We start from the raw sequence: 19256 nt of genomic DNA on the forward strand, positions 1-19256 counted from the left end.
TGGAGCTCGTCTGATAGTTTATTTTTAAACCACAGAAAACTAGAAGAACCACACGTGCATGAATTAGGAAAAAAAGAGCGCTTGAAGAGGCTGCTTGACAGCAGAGTTTTTTCAGTATTCTGTTTTTTTGTGCCCAATTCCGACATATGCAAATCTCTTGTCGCCCAAATTTTAATCTCCATTTGCAGCGGATAAAAAAGAAAACAGATCAGTGCAGCACAGGAACAGGCCCTTTAAAGCACAATATCTGTGCTGAAAATTATACCAAGTTAAACTGATTCCCACTTCATGCATTTGAGCCATATCCCTCCATTCCATGCAGATCCAAGTGCCTATTAAAAAGCCTCTTAAATGCCACTATCGTATCTGCCTCCAACACCAACCCTGCCTGCATGCCCCAGGTACCTCTAACTCTTTTTTTAAACATGCCTCGCACATTTCCTTTAAACTTTCCCCCCTCTCACCTTATGCCCTCCAGTCCACGACATTGCCACCCTGGGTAAACTGTCTACCCTACCGACACTTCATAATTTTATGCACTTCTATTAAGTCCCCCCAAAAGGCTCAGACACTCCAATGAAAACCAACTCTCTTTGTCCAAACTCGCTCTATAGCTAATGCTCTCTAAGCCAGGCAGCATTTTTGATTTACTTCTTCACTGTCTTCAAAGCCCCCCACATCTTTCTTATAATGGGACAACCAGAAATGCACACGATACTCCAAATTCAGCTTAACCAAAGTTTTATAAAGTTGCAAAATGACATCCTGAACTTCACTGAAGAAGGCAAGCATACCAAGACACCTTCTTTACCACTGTTTATACTCATATTGTCACTTTCAAGGAGCCATGTCTGCCAGAAATGTTACTTCTCGACGCTGACATTTCACAATGTCGCTGCTTTGTCTGTCTTTTAGACAAAACTCCACTAAACAAATGCTTAGTAACAGAACTTTATGTGGGTGGACAACGTGACCGGAAATCTCTTATTCTGGTGTTGAAGTTCAGTATGCAAAAAGATTTTCTCAATTAAGAATTCTTACAGCTCAGGTGGAATTAACAAAATCCTGATTAATGTGAAATAAATTTCATAAAGAATGTTATACTTGCATCAACCTAGTCCATTAATCAGGATTTCTGCAGACCCAACACAAAATTAAAAAGTTGATGAATCTAGGCCTTAAAGCACGTGAAGACGTGTTGCTTTTCAAGGTCGTTTAATGCACAATGCAACAGTGGATAAGGCTGGGGGCATTGGTGTAGCAACTTTCTTTTGTTAGTGAATAAGAATGAACTTGGTTACCTTAGTACCTTGAAATCCAACCACTCCAACACTCCCCTACTAAGTGGCACAAGGCTAATTGGATCAAGGATCTAATTTCATCGATTTAAGTGGGCTGCCAGCACCTATCATCATCTCCGTGCCTATTTCAACTGAAGACGTTGCCCCCTGTGCCTCAGCGGCAGGGAGTTGTGAGAGGAGCTAGAACTGCTGTTCTCGGGAGTGCTGTGAAGAACACTCCTGCTGCTGCATAAATTTAACAAAAAAGCATTGCTAATTCTTGAGCCACAGCCATTCCCAGAAAACGCTGAGCGAAGCAGGCCCGATACTAAAGGGCAGCAAGGTTTCTCAGAGGAATTTACTTTGACCGCGCATTTTTAAGCAGGATTAAGGCTATTTATTGGGTTGAAAAAGCCTAGCGTTACTTCATGGAATGTTACAGCTGCTTCTGCGTTCAGGGCGTCAAGTAATAAATCACAATTCTCAGCGAGGTTGTGCACAATTCATAGAAATGCAGTCTGAAGAAGGGTCCCAACCTGAAACATTACCTGTCCATGTTCTCCAGAGATGCAGCCTGACTCGCTGAGTTACTCCAGCACTTTGTGTCCTTGTACACGCAATCCCTTTGATCCACATACAAACAACACTAATTGCCATTCCTAATTGATTTTATGAAGTATTAGCACATTTAAATTTTCAAACTCAAGATCAGTGTAATATTATGACTCCAGCATCAACAAAATCACATTGAAAAATTTCAATTTCACGACAACTATTTTTTATTTTACTGATCGCACGATATTCTAATAATTGTGGAAAATAACTGACTGCAAATACTTTTGGATCTGTTAAATACATTAACATAAGAGCAGAATAAAATATGGTTTTACTTTTATTCTGCTCTGGACATATTTAATGCATTCATTATTATATAACCATTGTGCCAATTGAATAATTTCCACATGGAAGATAAAGTGCCGGAATAATTCAGCGAGCCAGGCAGCATCACCAGACATGGATGGGTGATGTTGTGTGTCAGGATCCTTCTTAAGACCAAATTGAAATGTTGCCTATCCAGTATGAAGAGGGGTCCCAAGTACTAAATGTTACTTATCCATGTACTGCAGAGATGTTGCCTAACCTGCTGCATTATTCGAGCACTTTGTGTTTTATACAAGATTCCAGCATCTAGTCTCTTCGTGTCTGAATAATTCCCACGTGTATCAAATTTGCAGCCAAACCAGTAAACTGTTGAATATCATTATTTTTTGAAGTGACATTTCTTTGATTAAAAAAAGGCCAGGGCTTTGCAGGCAGCCACAAGCATACATCACTTGACATTGACTACAGCTCGGCGTTTAATACCATCATCTCCTCCAAGCTGGTTGCCAAGCTCACGGATCTGGGTCTCTGCGCATCCCTCTGCAATTGGATCCTCGACTTCCTCATTCACTGACCACAGTCTGTCCATATTGTTGGAATTGTGTCATCTTCGATAACAATAAGCACGGGAGCACCTCAAGGCTGCGTGCTCAGCCCCCTGCTGTCAGTGCTGGATTTGCATATAGGCCTAGTAGGCTGAAGCCTAGGGCCTGAAAATCTAGGGGGCTTCCGGCCAAGGTGTATAATATTTTTGACACTGTCATAGGCCTTTCTTACATATGCTGTCACAACGCACTGTAGTCTCTAAACAACCCTTCAGTAATTTTCCTTGCCCTCCATTTCAGAATAATACTGTTTTAAGCTGATAACTCGACACTGGCACTTGCAATAAATAAATTAATTAATAATTGCAGCTTTCCAGCCCCTTATCACATTGGCCACGCTCGGCTACACATCGGTGTCAATCTGGTGACACGGAGTCCGGCAAACTTTCACACATGCTTCAGTAGCAGCGATGGCGGGTGCAGGGAACATCTTTGGATACTTGCAGGCTTCAAAAGTCAAACTCAGGGGTAAGTAAATCCTTGGCTTTACTCAAATTATTTAAAACACCCTTCCATCTTCCTCTAGTCGTGGCGGTGGGGGATTGGGAGGGACATCACAAGTGGAATAGCCTAGGGCCTCTCTTCATCTAAATCCGTCACTGCCTGCTGTACTCACTCTATACTCATGACTGTGTAGCCGGACATAGTGCGAACTCCATCATCAAGTTCGCCGACGACACCACTGTTGGCCAAATGATGCCAGCACAACAACCAGACTCTCAACACCAGTAAAACCAAGGAACTGATTGTGGACTTTGGAAGGGGTAGGATAGGGACCCACAATCCCGTTATATCAACGGGATGGTGGAAAAGGTCAAAAACTTCAAATTCCTGGGCCTGCATATTTCAGAAGATCTTTCCTGGTCCGTGAACACTGATACAATTATAAAGAAGGCACATCAGCGCCTCTACTTCCTGAGAAGTTTACGGAGAATCGGTATGACAAGGAGGACTCTCTTGAACTTCTACAGGTGCACAGTAGAGAGCATACTGACTGGCTGCATCGTGGCTTAGTTTGGCAACTTGAATGTCCATTTTTTTTAAAACTCGGGAGAGCTCTTGGGTAAACTCGTATAGTGGGACAGGCCCTTTACTCCAGTACTTTGTGGCTGTTGTTCACAATTACCTGCCTTTCATTGCATACATTTGCTCACCAATGGGCCCTGAATAAACAAAGCAAGCAACGACTAGATATTGGATTGCACTTATTTTAACGTGTTAAAACATGACGTAATGTTTATGCCCAATGCAAAATATAATCACACAAATGCCTAAAATCCAATTTAAAGTGGTTAATGTAGCTTACAAATAAAAAACAAACTCTAATACTGGATCTGCATGAAACCTGACAGGACATCAGCCAACATTATGCAACTATCATCTACAACCTCTTCCATTTATTCTCCAGTTTTAGCCATACTCTTGCACCTGGGATGCTCTTTCCTTTGAGGTGAAAGTTATATTGATTGATAACTTCCTTGGCACATGATTTTTTTTCAGTTCCATAAAAAACATTTCTATTGCGTCTCCTAATTTATTGTTCACCAGAACAGAGGCACATGCAGTCTCTATTTTTGAAGTAGTGACTTCACCTACTTTGATTAGTGTCAGGAGCAGCTGGCAACTTGGGCACTGCAATTTGTCAACACCGCTGGCTCCCACCCATTGATTGTCCCCATGTACCATCAAGGCTCAACTTCTGATCTTTCCACCTGCAGGGAAAAGGTGTCCACTTCCACAACAGAAAAATGTGTTGAGGATCATATGAACAATTTCCTCATGGTGAATGTCATGTTTCTGAGAAGCACATGTGATTATACCATGACTATTTGTTCGGAGGCCCAGGTAATATGTGGCATTGCTGAAGGTCCTCATCGTTGCTGTAGGCTCATCGTTGATAGGCTGCCCTTCTCTTCTGCCTTGGGCCACCCTGAATGGGTAACCATATCCGTAATGACACTTCAATAAAGCACTGCCAGAAATATCACTTCTGAAATGAGCAGTTGGTAAAGTACCCACAGTTACTTTAAGTGCACTTAGAGAATCTTGGAGCTGTTTAAAGATACAACGAGGAAACCAGGCCCTTCGGCCCACCGAGTCCACACCAACCAGCGATCCCTGCACATTAACACTATCCTAAACGCTAAGGACAATTTACGCATAGCCAATTAACCTATAAACCTGTACATCTTTGGAGTGTGGGAGGAAACCGAAGATCTCAGTGAAAACCCACGCGGTCAAGTACAAACTCCGTACAGACAGCTCTTGTAGTCAGGATTGAACCGTGGACTCTGGTGCTGTAAGCACAGTAGGCAGCAACTCTACCGTTGTGCCACCATGCTGCTCCTTAATTGGTGCACGTACCAAGGTATAATGAGAAGCTTTTGTTGTGTGCTAATCAGTCAGCGAAAAGGCACTACATGATTGCAATCGAGCCTTCCACAGTGTTCAAATGAAATGATAATGGTAATAACATGAATAATGTTTAGTGTAAGATAAAGACCAAAATGTCCAATCAAAGATAGTCCAAGGGTCTTCAATTAGGTAGATAGTAGCTCAGGGCTGCTCTCTAGTTGTTGGTAGGATGGTTCAGTTCAGTTCAGCAGCCTGTTCCGAAGCTGCCCAGAGCAAATCCTCTAATATCTGCAACAAAACTGAAAGTAGCCACCAACTAGCACAGTTTGCTTCTCGTTCTAGTTTGGTTTCACGGTGGAACAGAAGCCATCACTAACAACCAATTCATGGCATAATGGGTGGAAACTTCACACGTTCCAATTTTGCAGCAGGGTCAATTTCACCTGGGAAATTATCTCCTATGCAAGCTACCCCAATACATTCAAAACTAAACTATAAGGCTAAGTAATTGATTCTTGGCCCATGCTTTCTTATTGTCCAGATTGAAGAATCATTTCTTAAACTTGTCAGAGTCTTTTTAACCTTCAAAAGTTGCATAGGTTAGGGAGAGATGGAAGTTAAAATATTAAAAATCCACAACAGGAACCTGCTTACTTCTAATTTTCATGGAGGTGCGCCAGGAGACATGGGACTAATCCTCTATCAGCCGCTGGGGTGGTTGCCGAAATATTTGAAGGAGCCTGTATGCTTCTATTGGAACCGCTTCTGTTATTTTTTTAAGAAACCAAGTTTGACCTGATTTGACAGGCCGTGGAAAATGCAAAAACGTAAGGAGTATTTCAAGGGATGGTTTACACCACTTTCTCAAGTGCTAGCCTCCTCAAGGATATTCTCAGCTCTTGTATAAACCAAGACAAGGCAAGGAGGGGTAAATGGATGTTTTTGGAGCACTGCTTGCAGGAAGGGACAAGGCTCAACATTTAATTGTAAAGGGCCTGTCCCAGTGCGGCGACCTAATTCGCGAGTTTAGAAGAGTTTGCCCTCGACTCATACTCGCAACATGGTCGACACGAGGTCCTAACAGGTCTTTGTAACTCCCCTTCATGCTTGAGAGTAGTCCCTGCGTAGTCGAGGCCTCAGCTAGGTCGCCATGGAAAAATCTATATTTTTTTTCAACATGCTGAAAAATGCCAGCAAGTAAAAAAAGGTCACCATGGAAAAATCTATATTTTTTTACTCGTAGGTTTAGTCGAGGTAGATCATAGTAGGTTGTAATGCTATCGTCCCAGCCGTACCTTCCTGTTCAAAAATTGCAATCAAAGCCCTAACTTGTGTGAGTCAAGACGGTCGATCCGGCTCGAAGGTAAAGCTCGAGCTTGAGGTCGAAACAGTTGCTGAAAAGTCGCAAGGGGAAGTAAACCCCTGACCGGTAATGTTCCAATGCAACCCCACTCAACTTTATTAAAATCATTTTCTCAGGCTTCTTCTTCAAAACTTGTCTCCATCACTTACCCAGAAAAGACCCTGACTCTCTCCCCCAGTTCCTCTCTCCTCTCCACATTCTCCCCCCTGAGTATAAAAAAAAATCAATTACTCGAGGGCATTTTTATTTACACAGAGGGTGGTGGGTTCCTGGAACGTGTTGTCGGGTTTGGTGGTTGAGGGAGATATAATAGTGACATTCAAGAGGATTTTTTTGGATGTTTTGGCATCATCTTCGGCCAAAGAGCCTGTTCTTGTGCTGTACTGTTCTATGGTCTATCACCCATCTTAAATAGCCATATATATTTGAATGGGCCAGCTTAATTTGCCTTCCATATTTACTTGTATCATTCGGCTAAATGCTCAACTTACTGCTATTCCACATATATAAATGCCAGGCCACTTGGCAAGGTGCTGCCATAACTAAATTCCTGGATTATTGTCATAATTCAAACACCAGCTTCAATTTCCAACCACTGCACATGCACTTTGTCAGTTGCTGTGCCATTTGCTTATGAATAGGAATGATCGCAGATTACTTCACCATTATTCTTACTGCAAAATCTGGGACATCTCAGCAATAATACGGCACAAAATGATCCATCTCTCCAATGATAGAAACATTTGTAAAGACGAGAACCCCTCAGTTCCAAAGTTCTCATTTGTAAGCCCCTCTTTCTCATCTCCTCATCCTCTTTCATAGAAACATAGAAACATAGAAAATAGGTGCAGGAGTAGGCCATTCGGCCCTTCGAGCCTGCACCACCATTCAATATGATCATGGCTGATCATCCAACTCAGTATCCTGTACCTGCCTTCTCTCCATACCCCCTGATCCCTTTAGCCACAAGGGCCACATCTAACTCCCTCTCAAATATAGCCAATGAACTGGCCTCAACTACCTTCTGCGGGAGAGAATTCCAGAGATTCACCACTCTCTGTGTGAAAAAAGTTTTCATCCATCTACCTCGCTCATTTCACACCTCCTCTTCTTTCCTTTGGTTTCCTTTTCACCTCCAGCCTTCATCATTTACACCACCTATTTGCCAATTCACCCTCTCCCATCACACTTGTATCCACCTATCACTTGCCATGCTTTGTCCAAACCCCACTACTTTTTTCCAGCATTCTCTTCACCCCACTCCCCCCACCTCCGCCCCCCCCCCCCCCCCCCCCCCCCATTCACCTGTTCTGATGTATTGGAGAAAGAGTTGGGGTGCAGTGCCACAATAGGTCTGTCCTGCTCCACATTGCCAAGAGAAAGGCAGGCATAGCTGGAACTTTCTGAGTGCCCATGGCTACACTTCTGTTTTTTGTAGAAAGCGAGAAAATCAAAAGAGAAAGTTCAGGTTAAGGATGGGTTCTGCCAAGCGGAGGAGAGTTTAGTACAGGGGAACTGGTTGGATCGATGTTCCAAATGTAAACGGAGAGCTCCAGGCCTTCACGATGGGCAATGGAAGTGTACAGGAACTGGACATCCATGGCTAAAAGCTAGGGAATTGGAAGTTGTTAAAATGATGGAGATTATGCAGGTTTCCCACATGTTGGTGGAAATGCACAGGACAAGGAGGAACAAGAATAAATCGAAGTATGAGGAGATAAGTTCAGTGGGGCAAAAGCAGATTGAAACAATGGGCCTACCAGGGCAATCATGTTAACAAATCATGGACCGGAATTGGAATTGGACAGTACAGAGCTGGGGAATTATCAGGTTGGAGGCTGTGCAGGGGTGATCTCCTGATGTGCGGTATGCGAGACAGTGGCCTATTGATGCATTGGAGGGATCGTGGTCCAGAGGTAGCTATGAGGTGGTGTCAGAGTTCCATTGTCTAGAGTCTGCTAAGCAGAGTTCACTCAGCCCCATCATGAACTCTACTGTTGAATGGAATTCACATACAGACGGAGTAGTTATGGCGAAAGCAACATCAGAGATCAAAATTACATTAGAAAGGTGAATCAATGAAAAATTTAAAGGAATGTGGCAACAGAGTGACATAAATGCGATTCAGATTACATCCTGGTGTGAAGACAGTGTTGTACAAATAGTGGCTATTCATCTCCATCATATCATTGGAATTCATGAGTAATCAATGCCGCTAACATTTGATAAGAACTTAGTGCTGGCAAAATCTTAAAACACAAGAAATAATGGGCCAGTAATTACATAAAGAATGTGCTTTCAATAGATACTGGAGGAAATCAAAATGCTTTACTGTAATATGTATGAAAAGTGGTCAGATTAACACAGACTCGTTGACTAAATTTATTTGGGTGTAGTTGCATAATTAAACCATGGTAAATAGTTATCATAACAACTTAGATATGTTACTGCTAATGGCTGAGAGGCAAGTTGCAATTTTAATGGAAATGAGATAACAATCTACAGTAAACAAAACTAACAGGGGAAAAAATGTTGTTTGACTGATGGAGTTTTAAATTAATTGCAGCTTGTTATACAGTAATCTAGTTTTCTACATCTGTGAGTTTAGTGGAAACGTCACCTTTTATTTCTTTGTACTGTATTTCTTCCTTTTCTTCACTTTCTGAAGATCGCCAAATGTGCAAATTTGTACAAAAAACATGGAGAAATAATGGTAAATACACACACACACACTAAAGAAGCCATGATAGCACCACAGCAAATTATCCAATTTGAGAGAATTTAGGGAATTTGCAGATAAATCTAAAATGGCCACATCTAATTAAGATTTGGGATTTGAATTTTATGGCAATTCTTAGCATGAACTGTCAGCAAGAATGACAGTGGTATCTAGACCCAAGCCAACTTCCATTCCACTGTAATCTTTTATTGGCTGATTTTTGTAAGAATTTAATCAGTTTAACCTACTTTTGGAAATGCCGGTTCAAACAATTAACAGACCAGCATGGTAAAACATGGTAATAAAAGAATATTCAAATTTCATGCTGGATATCCTTGTATCAAAAAGATTTAAATCTAGAGATTCCCGAGAGCAATGCTCCATAATATGCAAGGTTAAAATAAAAATAATACAATTGGTTATACAATTTTTCTCAAGAGGTTACAGCATGCCAAATTTAGCACAAACTACTCCTTTTCAGTTGTATTACAGCAAAGCCACTCCAAATATCTGCAATTTTAAAACTATTTTAAAAACTTAAATAAATGATAGAAATATTTTATTTCCTAACATCATTGGTTTATACTACAATATTTGTACCTGCCTTTGTAAATAATTCACCTGCTATTTCTGTGAGCAATTGTTGGTTTAATACATTAAATATGTGGACTTTAACACCCTGAAGCAGCAGTCTCCGTTAAGAAGTGGCCGACTTGGGAGCATCATGCCGTGGAGTGTTCCGATTCGTCCCGACGAGAGGGCTTGAACAGCGGACCGTCGGCAACGGCCCCGTTCAAAGGCCCCGACCACGGGTGAACAAAGGAGGAAGATGACTGAACTTTATTGCTTCCATCACAGTGAGGAATGTTGATTCCACTGTGGTGGATGTTTATGTTAAACCTTATTTTATGTGCTGTGTGTATTTTTGCTTTTTACCTAGTATGGCTGTATAGTAACTCAAATCTCACTGTACATTAATGCGGCAAACCTACAACTGACATGTGGGAGCTGTTTAAAGGCCAGTTCATCAAAACTCAGAAGCAACATTTTCTAGTGAGGAGGAGGGATAACAAAGGCAAAATAAGAGAACCTTGGATGACCAAAGAGATTGCAATTTAACATAAGGAACTGCAGATACTGGTTTACAAAAATGGCACAATATGCTGGGGTAATCCAGCACATCTAGAGAACATAGGTAATGTTGCAGGGCCCTTCTTCAGGCCAATTGCAGGGAGAGGGGGAGTGGGGGAGTGGGGGGGGGGGGGGGGGGACAAAAGACAGGGTGGATTGGGGTATTGATAGGCAGATGGTTGGATAAAGACCAGATATTAAATTACAGAAGGTGTGAGAAGGATTGAAGAACTGCAACTTGCGAAGCTAGTGGAAGGAATGTAGGTGGAAGGAGAAGAAGAGGGAGAAAGAGGTACAAATCCAGGAGGGGCATAGGGGAGAAGGGAAGAGAAAGGGAGGGGTGGAGGTTGAGGGGAGTATTTTATTTACCCAACTTTGGAGAATTCAAATGTGGTTAAAAAGAGGAAATGCATGCAAGCTTTAATAGGATGGAATCCGACTGAGCCCTTGAGAGATATAGAGAAGCAAAATACTCAAGCGGGTGATTTAAAAGGCCAAAAGGAATCATGAAATGGCATTGATGAGTAGAGATTAAGGGAAATCTCAAATCTTTATTAACTACATTATAAAAGGGTAAATATTCCCTGATCACAATACCCTAATACCATCATGCAAAAACAAGGAAAACGTATAACTGCTTTAGGATAAAGGAGGGAATTTATGCTTAGAGTCTGAGGATAGTGGTGACAAGTACTTTGCATCTGTTTTCACCAAGGAGAAGGATATGGGGGACAGAGATATCAGTGTGGAGAGTACAAATATGCAAGGACAGTTTGAGATAGGTGTTGGGGCTCATGAAGATAGGAGATTGCAGGAGCCTTGACGATGATCTTTGCATCTTTGCTAGCTACAGCGGAGGTCCTGGAGAGTAGCTAATGTTGTTCCGTTATTTAAGAAGGTAAGTTAGGAGAATCCAGCAAATTGTGGGTCAGTGAGCCTCACATCAGTGGTATGGATGCTTTTGAGATAGGATTTTAATCCCAGTTGGAAGAGAATGGTTTATTTGGGGACAGTCAGCATGGCTTTATACACAGCAGGTCTTGCTATACTATCTTGGTTGAGGTTTTTGAGGAGGTGACCAAGGTAATCAATGAGGGCAGGGCAGTGGATGCTGGCTCCATGAATTTTAGTAAAGCATTTAATAAAGTCCCCCATGATATGCTGATCCAGAAGATTAAGTTACGGCGGCAGGAGATAAACAGTGACTTGGTCATTTGGATTCAGAACGGATTTACTGATAGAAGACAAGGACGATAGTGGTTTTTAAGAGACTTAGTGATGGGCATATGAATATGCAGAGAATGGGGGTGATATGGGTTATGTACAGGCAGCTAAACGTTAGACGTGGCATCATGTTCCACACTCACACTGTTGGCTAGAGGGCCTGTTCTATGTACAGGTACTAGATTAACTTTCCTTGATGAATAATTCCTTTTAAACAAATATTTAACTTCTGGCTTTCAAGGATGCAAGATCATTATCCCTGAAAGGTGCAATGAAATCCTATATTTTGTTCATGATTATTTGTGAGGTATTTAATGTCACTTCTGAATTGATGATGACAGGCCAGTCATTAAAGTGGTATTTATTTATCTCCACAGAGAGAGCATGCATCACTGATTCTTGTTTATGTTCTGACTCAGTTGTCAGAGAATTTATAAACTTTCTAATAGCCTCAAGAGACACATTTCTAAACATTGAACAAATATTCTTGGTACATGAAACAGTCTTCAGGTAACCGATACTGAACTTTGGTAATTTAGCATGGTGTACTCCAGTCATCTGGTGGGACCAAATTCAAGGATTAAATCGCTCAAGAGGGACTCTATACCTTGGAATGCAGGAGGATGAGGAGTGATCTTATAAAGGTGTAAAAAACCATGGGAGGAATAGATCGGCTAGACACACAGAATCCCCTGCCCAGAGTAGGGGAAATCAAGAACCAGAGAACATAGGTTTAAGGTGAAGGGGGAAATATATAATAAGTATCTGATGGGTAACATTTTCACTCATGGGGTGGTGGGTGTATGGAATGAACTGCCAGATGAGGTAGTTGAGGCAAGGAATATTACAATGTTTAAGAAACAATTAGCTGGTACATGGATAGGACAGATTTAGAGGAGTATGGGACAAACGTAGGCAGGTGGGACTGGTGTTGCTGGGACACGTTGGTCGGTGTGGGCAAGTTAGACCAAAGATTCATACAGCGTGGAAACAAGCCCTAAGACAATTATTGGTGAGGCAGCTGAAGATGGTTGGGGCTCAGACACTTCAGTGAGGGACTCCTACAATGATGTCCAGGAAGATCAACCTCCAGCAACTACAGCAGTCTTCCTTTGTTCAAGATATGTTGTGAGCCAGTGGAGAATTGTCCTTTCGATACCCACTGACAGCAGTCTCATCAGGACTCCTGATGCTACACTCAAACATGTGCTGCCTCTATGCCTAGGGAAGTCATTTTCACTTCACCTCTTTTTATACTTTTGAATCAAGTTTGCAATAAGATCTGAAGCCAGGCAATCTTGATTCATCATCACCTGGACATTGATGAACAGAATCTGCCCATTGATGAGTTGCCACAGAACTAAACTGAGCAGGCTCAGTTTTTTATTGTATGGGAGTAATGGACATTAAAAGTAACTTAAGAAAGGTACTGGTGAGACCACACCTGGAATATTGAGGTTTGCTATATTGATACCCAGAGTGGGCAGATTGTTTCATGAACAAAGGTTGAATACGCTTGGCTTGTGTCCAGTCGGGTTTAGCAGAGTCAGAGGTGATTTGATTGAAATTATACAAGTCCCCAAGGGATCTTGATGGGTGGATTTGGAGAGCATGGTTCCTCACATGGAAGAATTTAGAACCAGGGTTCGAGACAAGACGACAAGTTTCATTCTCAGAAGGAGGGAAGTCTTTGGTACTCACTTCCTCAAGGAGCAGCGAGTGTCTACATGTTTTAAGGCAAAGATGGATAGGATCTCGATAAAAGCAAGGGAGCGAAAGTTACTATAGATGGGTGGAACACAGGTTATAGTCAACTCAGCCATATTTAATTAAACAGTAGAGCTGGCTCTAAGGGTTAAGTGGACTATTCTTGCTTCTAATTCATTGGTCTGCTCATGGCTTTTATGATTGAACATGATTGCAAACGTTAGAACCTTTTATTTGTCAATCATGTGCTGGCACTGTTGAGGGTAGAAATCTCTGGCACTGTTGAGGGTAGAAATATTCTTGGAGTATCCTCAATCCCATCAGCAGTTAAATTGCCAGCCTCCATTCACGAGGAGATGTGGCAGGAATGCAGACCTTTGATATATCCGCCCTTTGTGGGATTGCTTTGCTCTGTCTACGGCAAACGGCTGTTTAGCACACATGTGTGTGAAGCATCCTCCAGCAATTGTACAGTTTGAGTGTGAGCTGAGGGAATATCCTTCTTTAGCAGAGAAAAGAATGTACGAGGAATGCTCATACTTTTCATAAACATTTTACAGCTATTCATGCATGCGAGGTTGTGTCTGCTTTGTCAGAATGGAAGACAATAATTTTCGACCGTTTTTTATTTTTTGCCTGGGACAGGCAATTTGTTAATCAGTGTAGACACAGTAGCTGGAGCGTTAACTCAATACTAATCCAAAGACTAACTTGTGAATGCGAGTGAGAACCTGCACATTCTGCCAAGTGAGGTAAAGTGAAGAAAATAAAAAGATTTAGCATTCCTCAAGACAGTCTCAATAGGAAAAACGGAATTATGCCAATTCAAAGAGCCAAAGGCGAGAGCAGGAAACATACTGAAACAAGATGGGACTACATAAAGGAGCAATAGTGGTCAGTGAATACTCATGCCTTGGGATGAGCCATTAAATACATCTGTCTGAATAATTCTAAAGTCCAAACGTTTGAATTGCCTGCACCAATTATGTTGAAATAATAAGACCAACGTGTGAATGGTAGACAGGACACTCGAACACCAGGGATTCAGATGTGAGGAGCAGTTGTTTTTGGTACGTCAGCAGGGATCAAGTATGCCCCTCCTTCAGCAGACCACCCCTGACCACCTAAACACACACTAACAAAAGCTCATACGAACAGTCTTTTCCGTCCATTCATTTTCAGCAAGAACTCCTTTCTCTAAAACAGCTGAAAGACAGGGAGCACCATTTTTTGAAACACAAAGCAAAATATTTTCTCCTCAACGCAATGAGGCAGCAATCCCTCCAATACTGAGGCAAGTAGTGAATTCAGAGACATATTGTCCCTCATTAGAAGACATTAAAAAAATATATAATGCTGCCTTATCCAAATCACTGTGGATCTTGATGTGCAAGCCTTTGATTTCACTAAACCTTCAAGAGATCAGGTGTATGTTTTCTCCACCAGACCAATACAAGCACTTATACTGAATTGTCATACTGAATCGTACTAAGTTTGAATATTTCCAAAGTAAAATTTTATTTAGCCCTGTTCGGACCAATTTGGTTTTGAATTACAAAATCTGGCAGAAGCAATGCATATTCAAAATATTTCCAGACATGTTAAAGTTGTAGTAAACTTAGAAAGAGCACAACTCTTTCTAAACTTGTTCCCTCAACACATACAGAAGCTGCACCCCACTGTATGTGTGTGCGCGTAACATGTAAAAAAAAATCAGAATATCTTGATAATTGTAATTCATTGATTCTTTAAGTGTTGCTTACATCATTTAATCATAATGATAATTTCTCTTAATTCCTGGGCCTTTCCCTATACATTTCCAAAAGTAATACAATTATATCTCTGTAAAAAAACTTTACATTATTTACCACATTGCAGTAGCACGTGGGGGTCCATTTCGAGTCCAGTTGCTTGGCGCTATGGGGTGGTAATATTCTCAATGCCGGGTGACTGGCTTTACTACTCTGTTAGCTGTGGCAAGACAGCTAGCTCTGTTTTAAAAGGGGCCTACTAGCAGGAGTGCAAAGTGACTGGCCATTTTAGGAACTCAGCCAACTCTTCATATGGAAATTATGCTCCAATGCTGTAACTTGGATCCTACTTGCCTTCCTATGTAGAGCCTACAGGACTCGGGAAGTGAGAAATGAACCTCCAGAATTTAGTGCACTGCCAATACCATGGGCTTCAAAGGAACAAAACTCAAAACTCATGCACCAAAACACTTGGAGCCTTGGTGCTCTGGATATCTATATGCTGCACCTTAATTTACACGGCATACTTAAAGAAGGCCACAACTTCAAAATCATGGCTTTTCACCTCCAGAAAGGGCAGACCCAGCTCCCTGCTGCCCTCTGGTAGTCAACCACCAAAATGTCTTTTAAACCAAAATATCTTTTGAACTGACTAAAAGAAGACTTCAGCACAGTCATTATCACCATTTTCTGTACAATTATGAGATAAACATGATAGATTAGTACTTGTTACTCATTCTTGATTCACTTTAACCGCAAGAAAATGTGAAGATAATCTGAACAATTCACTAGATCCCACCAATCAGTCTAAATAACCAGTTTATAAAATGAAACACGTTATTCTGACATTGCCAGTACTATTCATGGACTATTGCACTTTCAATGATACTTTATTGTCCTATGTATCTAGGTACAGTGAAATGCTCCGTTTTGCACACAACCTAGTAAAATCATGTAGGAGACCTCACCTAAGCATTGCACAAATGTCCCCACATTGTGGCGACGACAAAGTTACAACATTTACAAAAGTTACGAACATTTGTATCTACTGACAGCCACCCCATGTGGCAGCAGGACCCCCTCTCCTCCTACCCCACCTTCGTTCTCAGTGCCCCCCCCCCCACTAGGTCCCCCCTTCATTCTCGGCAAGAATTTGTATTATTCAAATAAGATGACTATGCTATGCTTTGTATAGAGCAAGGATACTATAAATTAAAGGTCATGTTAAATCTAATTATTTTAGAAAAAGAGGTTCAACCGGACCAAGCCTTTGATTTCAGGTGTCCAAATAAAAAAGTTAATATTCCTTAGTTCTCATTCAGATCAATAGAGGGCTTATTTCTTATAATGCAGACCTCCATGTCAAAATAAAAACAATGCAGATAGAGGAATCTTGAGCAAAACACAAAGTGTTAGAGTAACTCAGTGGGTCAGGCAGCATCTGTGAAGGGATCTGAGAAGCACTGTTTTAGGTTGGGAACCTTCTCTAGACTGAATCAGAATGTGTAGTCGCTTATCTATTCCCTTTGTGGATGCTGCCTGACCCGTTGAGTTACTCTAGAACTTTATGCTTTGCTCAAGATCAAAAATGTGCCTGGGTTAAATCCACATTGCAGTAGTGCAGCAGCTGACATGGAATGCAATGGACAGAGGCTATGTTGAAGACCATGTCCCAGGAGCAATTGTGGTAGAAAATAAGGAAACAATTAGCCAAACACATTTCACAATATCTTCTGTGGAGAAAGGAATAGGATTAACATTTAAGGCTGACGACCAGTCCAATAAAGTTTAATGGATCAGAAATATTAACTTTCTCTCTCCACCGGTGCTGCCTGACCAGTCTTAGCAGTTTCTGCTTCAGATTTGTTCCATCAGAAATATTTTGCTTGTGAATACAATGTATCCTACAGAAGTACCCATGGTGGGAGGAACCAAGAGAAGAATCTATGTTTAGTCACATACAGATCTGAATAGCTCAAAAGCTAGAGTAGATGGGATCTTGAATAGCTCGGGTTGTCAAGTTGGATGAAAGTAATATTACTTAACACTTCGTCTTCCAAGCACGCCACGTCTATGTTGTGACAATGATCATCCTGTATAATCCATCTTCTTATGAGATAAACATGATAGATTAGTACTTGTGTTGGAGAAAATCAACGGGTGCAGCAGCATCTATGGAGCGATGCAGCGGGTGCAGCGGGAGAAACTCAACGGGTGCAGCAGCATCTATGGAGCATCTATGGAGTGAAGGAAATAGGCAACGTTTCAGGCCGAAACCCTTCAACAGTCTGAAGAAGGGTTTTGGCCCGAAACATTGCCTATTTCCTTCGCTCCATAGATGCTGCTGCACCCGTTGAGTTACTCCAACACTTTTGTCTACCTTCGATTTTCCAGCATCTTCAGTTCCTTCTTAAAAACTTCTTAAAACACTAGTTTGTTGCTTGATGGGAAGATTATTGAATATAAAAACAAGTAACTTTTCACATCTCAGTATTTATATACTTTAAAAAATGTACGTGTTGAAAGTGAATGAACAGACAGAACCTTTCCTTTTAAGAACAGTAGGATTTTTTTTCCACAGGGTTGTCAGAACAAGTGTCCCTGAATTAATCTTCAATTCCTGGAAACAATCCTGAAAGATTGGCAAATGCAACGAACTTAGACTTTCAATCTATGTTTCAGTCTTTACCCGATTCCCGTGATCTCTAATTTCACATGTGAAAGAATGAATTCACACATTGTAGATGTTATGACTAAGCTGCAAAATTCCTGAGGAAATTGATTTCCCCCCAAAGACATGCAGCAGAAAGGAGACCACACCAAAGTTTCAAATTCTGCACCTGCATAAAGGACCTTTGTTGAAGCACTCATGAAGAAAGGAAGGGGGTGGAGAAGGGAGTTTTCAGGAACGTCGTAAGGTTAATTGAAGGGTATAAAGTACTACACTGACTGGGCTCTCCAGCCCCTTGCTCAAGTTCAAACTACAGTTTAAGTAGTTGCTACTACTCATCTTAAAAAGGAAAAGGTTTTATCATTTCACTTACATCCAATACATGCACGTCTAAAGTATATAATCACCAAGATGTGCTAAAGAACCATGACAATTAAATAAAACCAAACCCAAAGGCAGTAAAACATATAGATCAATATATCAAAATCTGACTGAAATTTACCATGACGCAATAGAGTTAGTGACATTATAGCAGAAATCTATATCAAAATGCAATGTTTAGAAGTTTTCAGGTGCATGGATTTTCCTGTTCTTTCAGAAATCTGCTTCCTAAAAACCAAGGTAAAATTCCAATCTCCTGGGCACTATTTTGTCAGTAGAAATATGTTAGTCAAAGTATTTGTTATCAACCATTCTACTGGTTCTTGACTTCAATCCTTTATTCCCACACCTTGACCTGTGAACCCAAAACTCAGATCTCAGCTCGATTGATAATTTTAAGAAAGTCCTTTAATGTTAGTAGATAAGACTGGAATATGCTGCTATATAGTGTTTTGCCTCCCTGATTTCTTGAATGTGAAGTCTGACATTGCAAGTGGAAGGCACAATAGTAAGTGGTTACCTGCTGCCCGAGGTTCACACACACATTTTTGCATTAGTTAGAAACAACAACAAAAAATAACAAAGTAAGACTCACAGAGCCAATCGCCTTGAATAAAAGCGACGTGATTTTAATAGCTGGCGGCCACATCCTTAACAACTTGACCAGCAATGTTTGGTGGCAGCAGAACTCTTACCTTGGTCGAAGAGCGTGATTGCGAGGAAAGATGTTCGTTCACAGGTTCAGTACAGCACCGGACTGAGAAAATGCTCTGCACGGCCGCTGCCGGCAACGTACTTGGCTTATATGTGTAAATGGGAGGAGCTGCTCGCCATGGGGAGGTGGGCAAGACAAGGCAGGGGAGTGGTCTGACAAGCAGTTTGGAGACAGAACTTGTGCCTTTCCCGGGGATGAAAGGGGATGCACGCGTGCGGGCTGCAACGCAGGAATACAGCAAACAATGACAAGGAACACTTCTGAACCATTCAAGTTTGGCGACTGGTTTGGAAGTACTTTATTTCTAAGACAGTCGGATCGTTCCTTTCTGCTCCCTCCTTATTGTTTGCCGCAGCCAATTCAAAGCAGCCGCTTTTCCCTCTCCTGACAACTCTCACTTCAGGAAACAGCTGTAACTCCTGCTAGTTTTTTTCCTGCTTGCATAAGTTTCTGGTCAAAAGAAAGGCAATCG

At 41.4% G+C, this 19256-nt stretch overlaps 1 protein-coding gene across 1 annotated transcript in view; it reads right to left on the reverse strand.

Moving 5' to 3' along the window:
• col8a1a (collagen, type VIII, alpha 1a) overlaps positions 1–18896 on the reverse strand; it is a 95932-nt gene extending 77036 nt beyond the window's left edge. The window contains 1 exon segment of the mRNA XM_055644995.1: positions 18765–18896. The gene's annotated coding sequence lies outside the window, so the exon portion shown is untranslated.
• Positions 18897–19256: the final 360 nt, after the last annotated feature.

This window comes from Leucoraja erinacea, chromosome 13, assembly GCF_028641065.1.
Source record: "Leucoraja erinacea ecotype New England chromosome 13, Leri_hhj_1, whole genome shotgun sequence".
In the NCBI taxonomy this organism is placed as follows: domain Eukaryota; kingdom Metazoa; phylum Chordata; class Chondrichthyes; order Rajiformes; family Rajidae; genus Leucoraja; species Leucoraja erinaceus.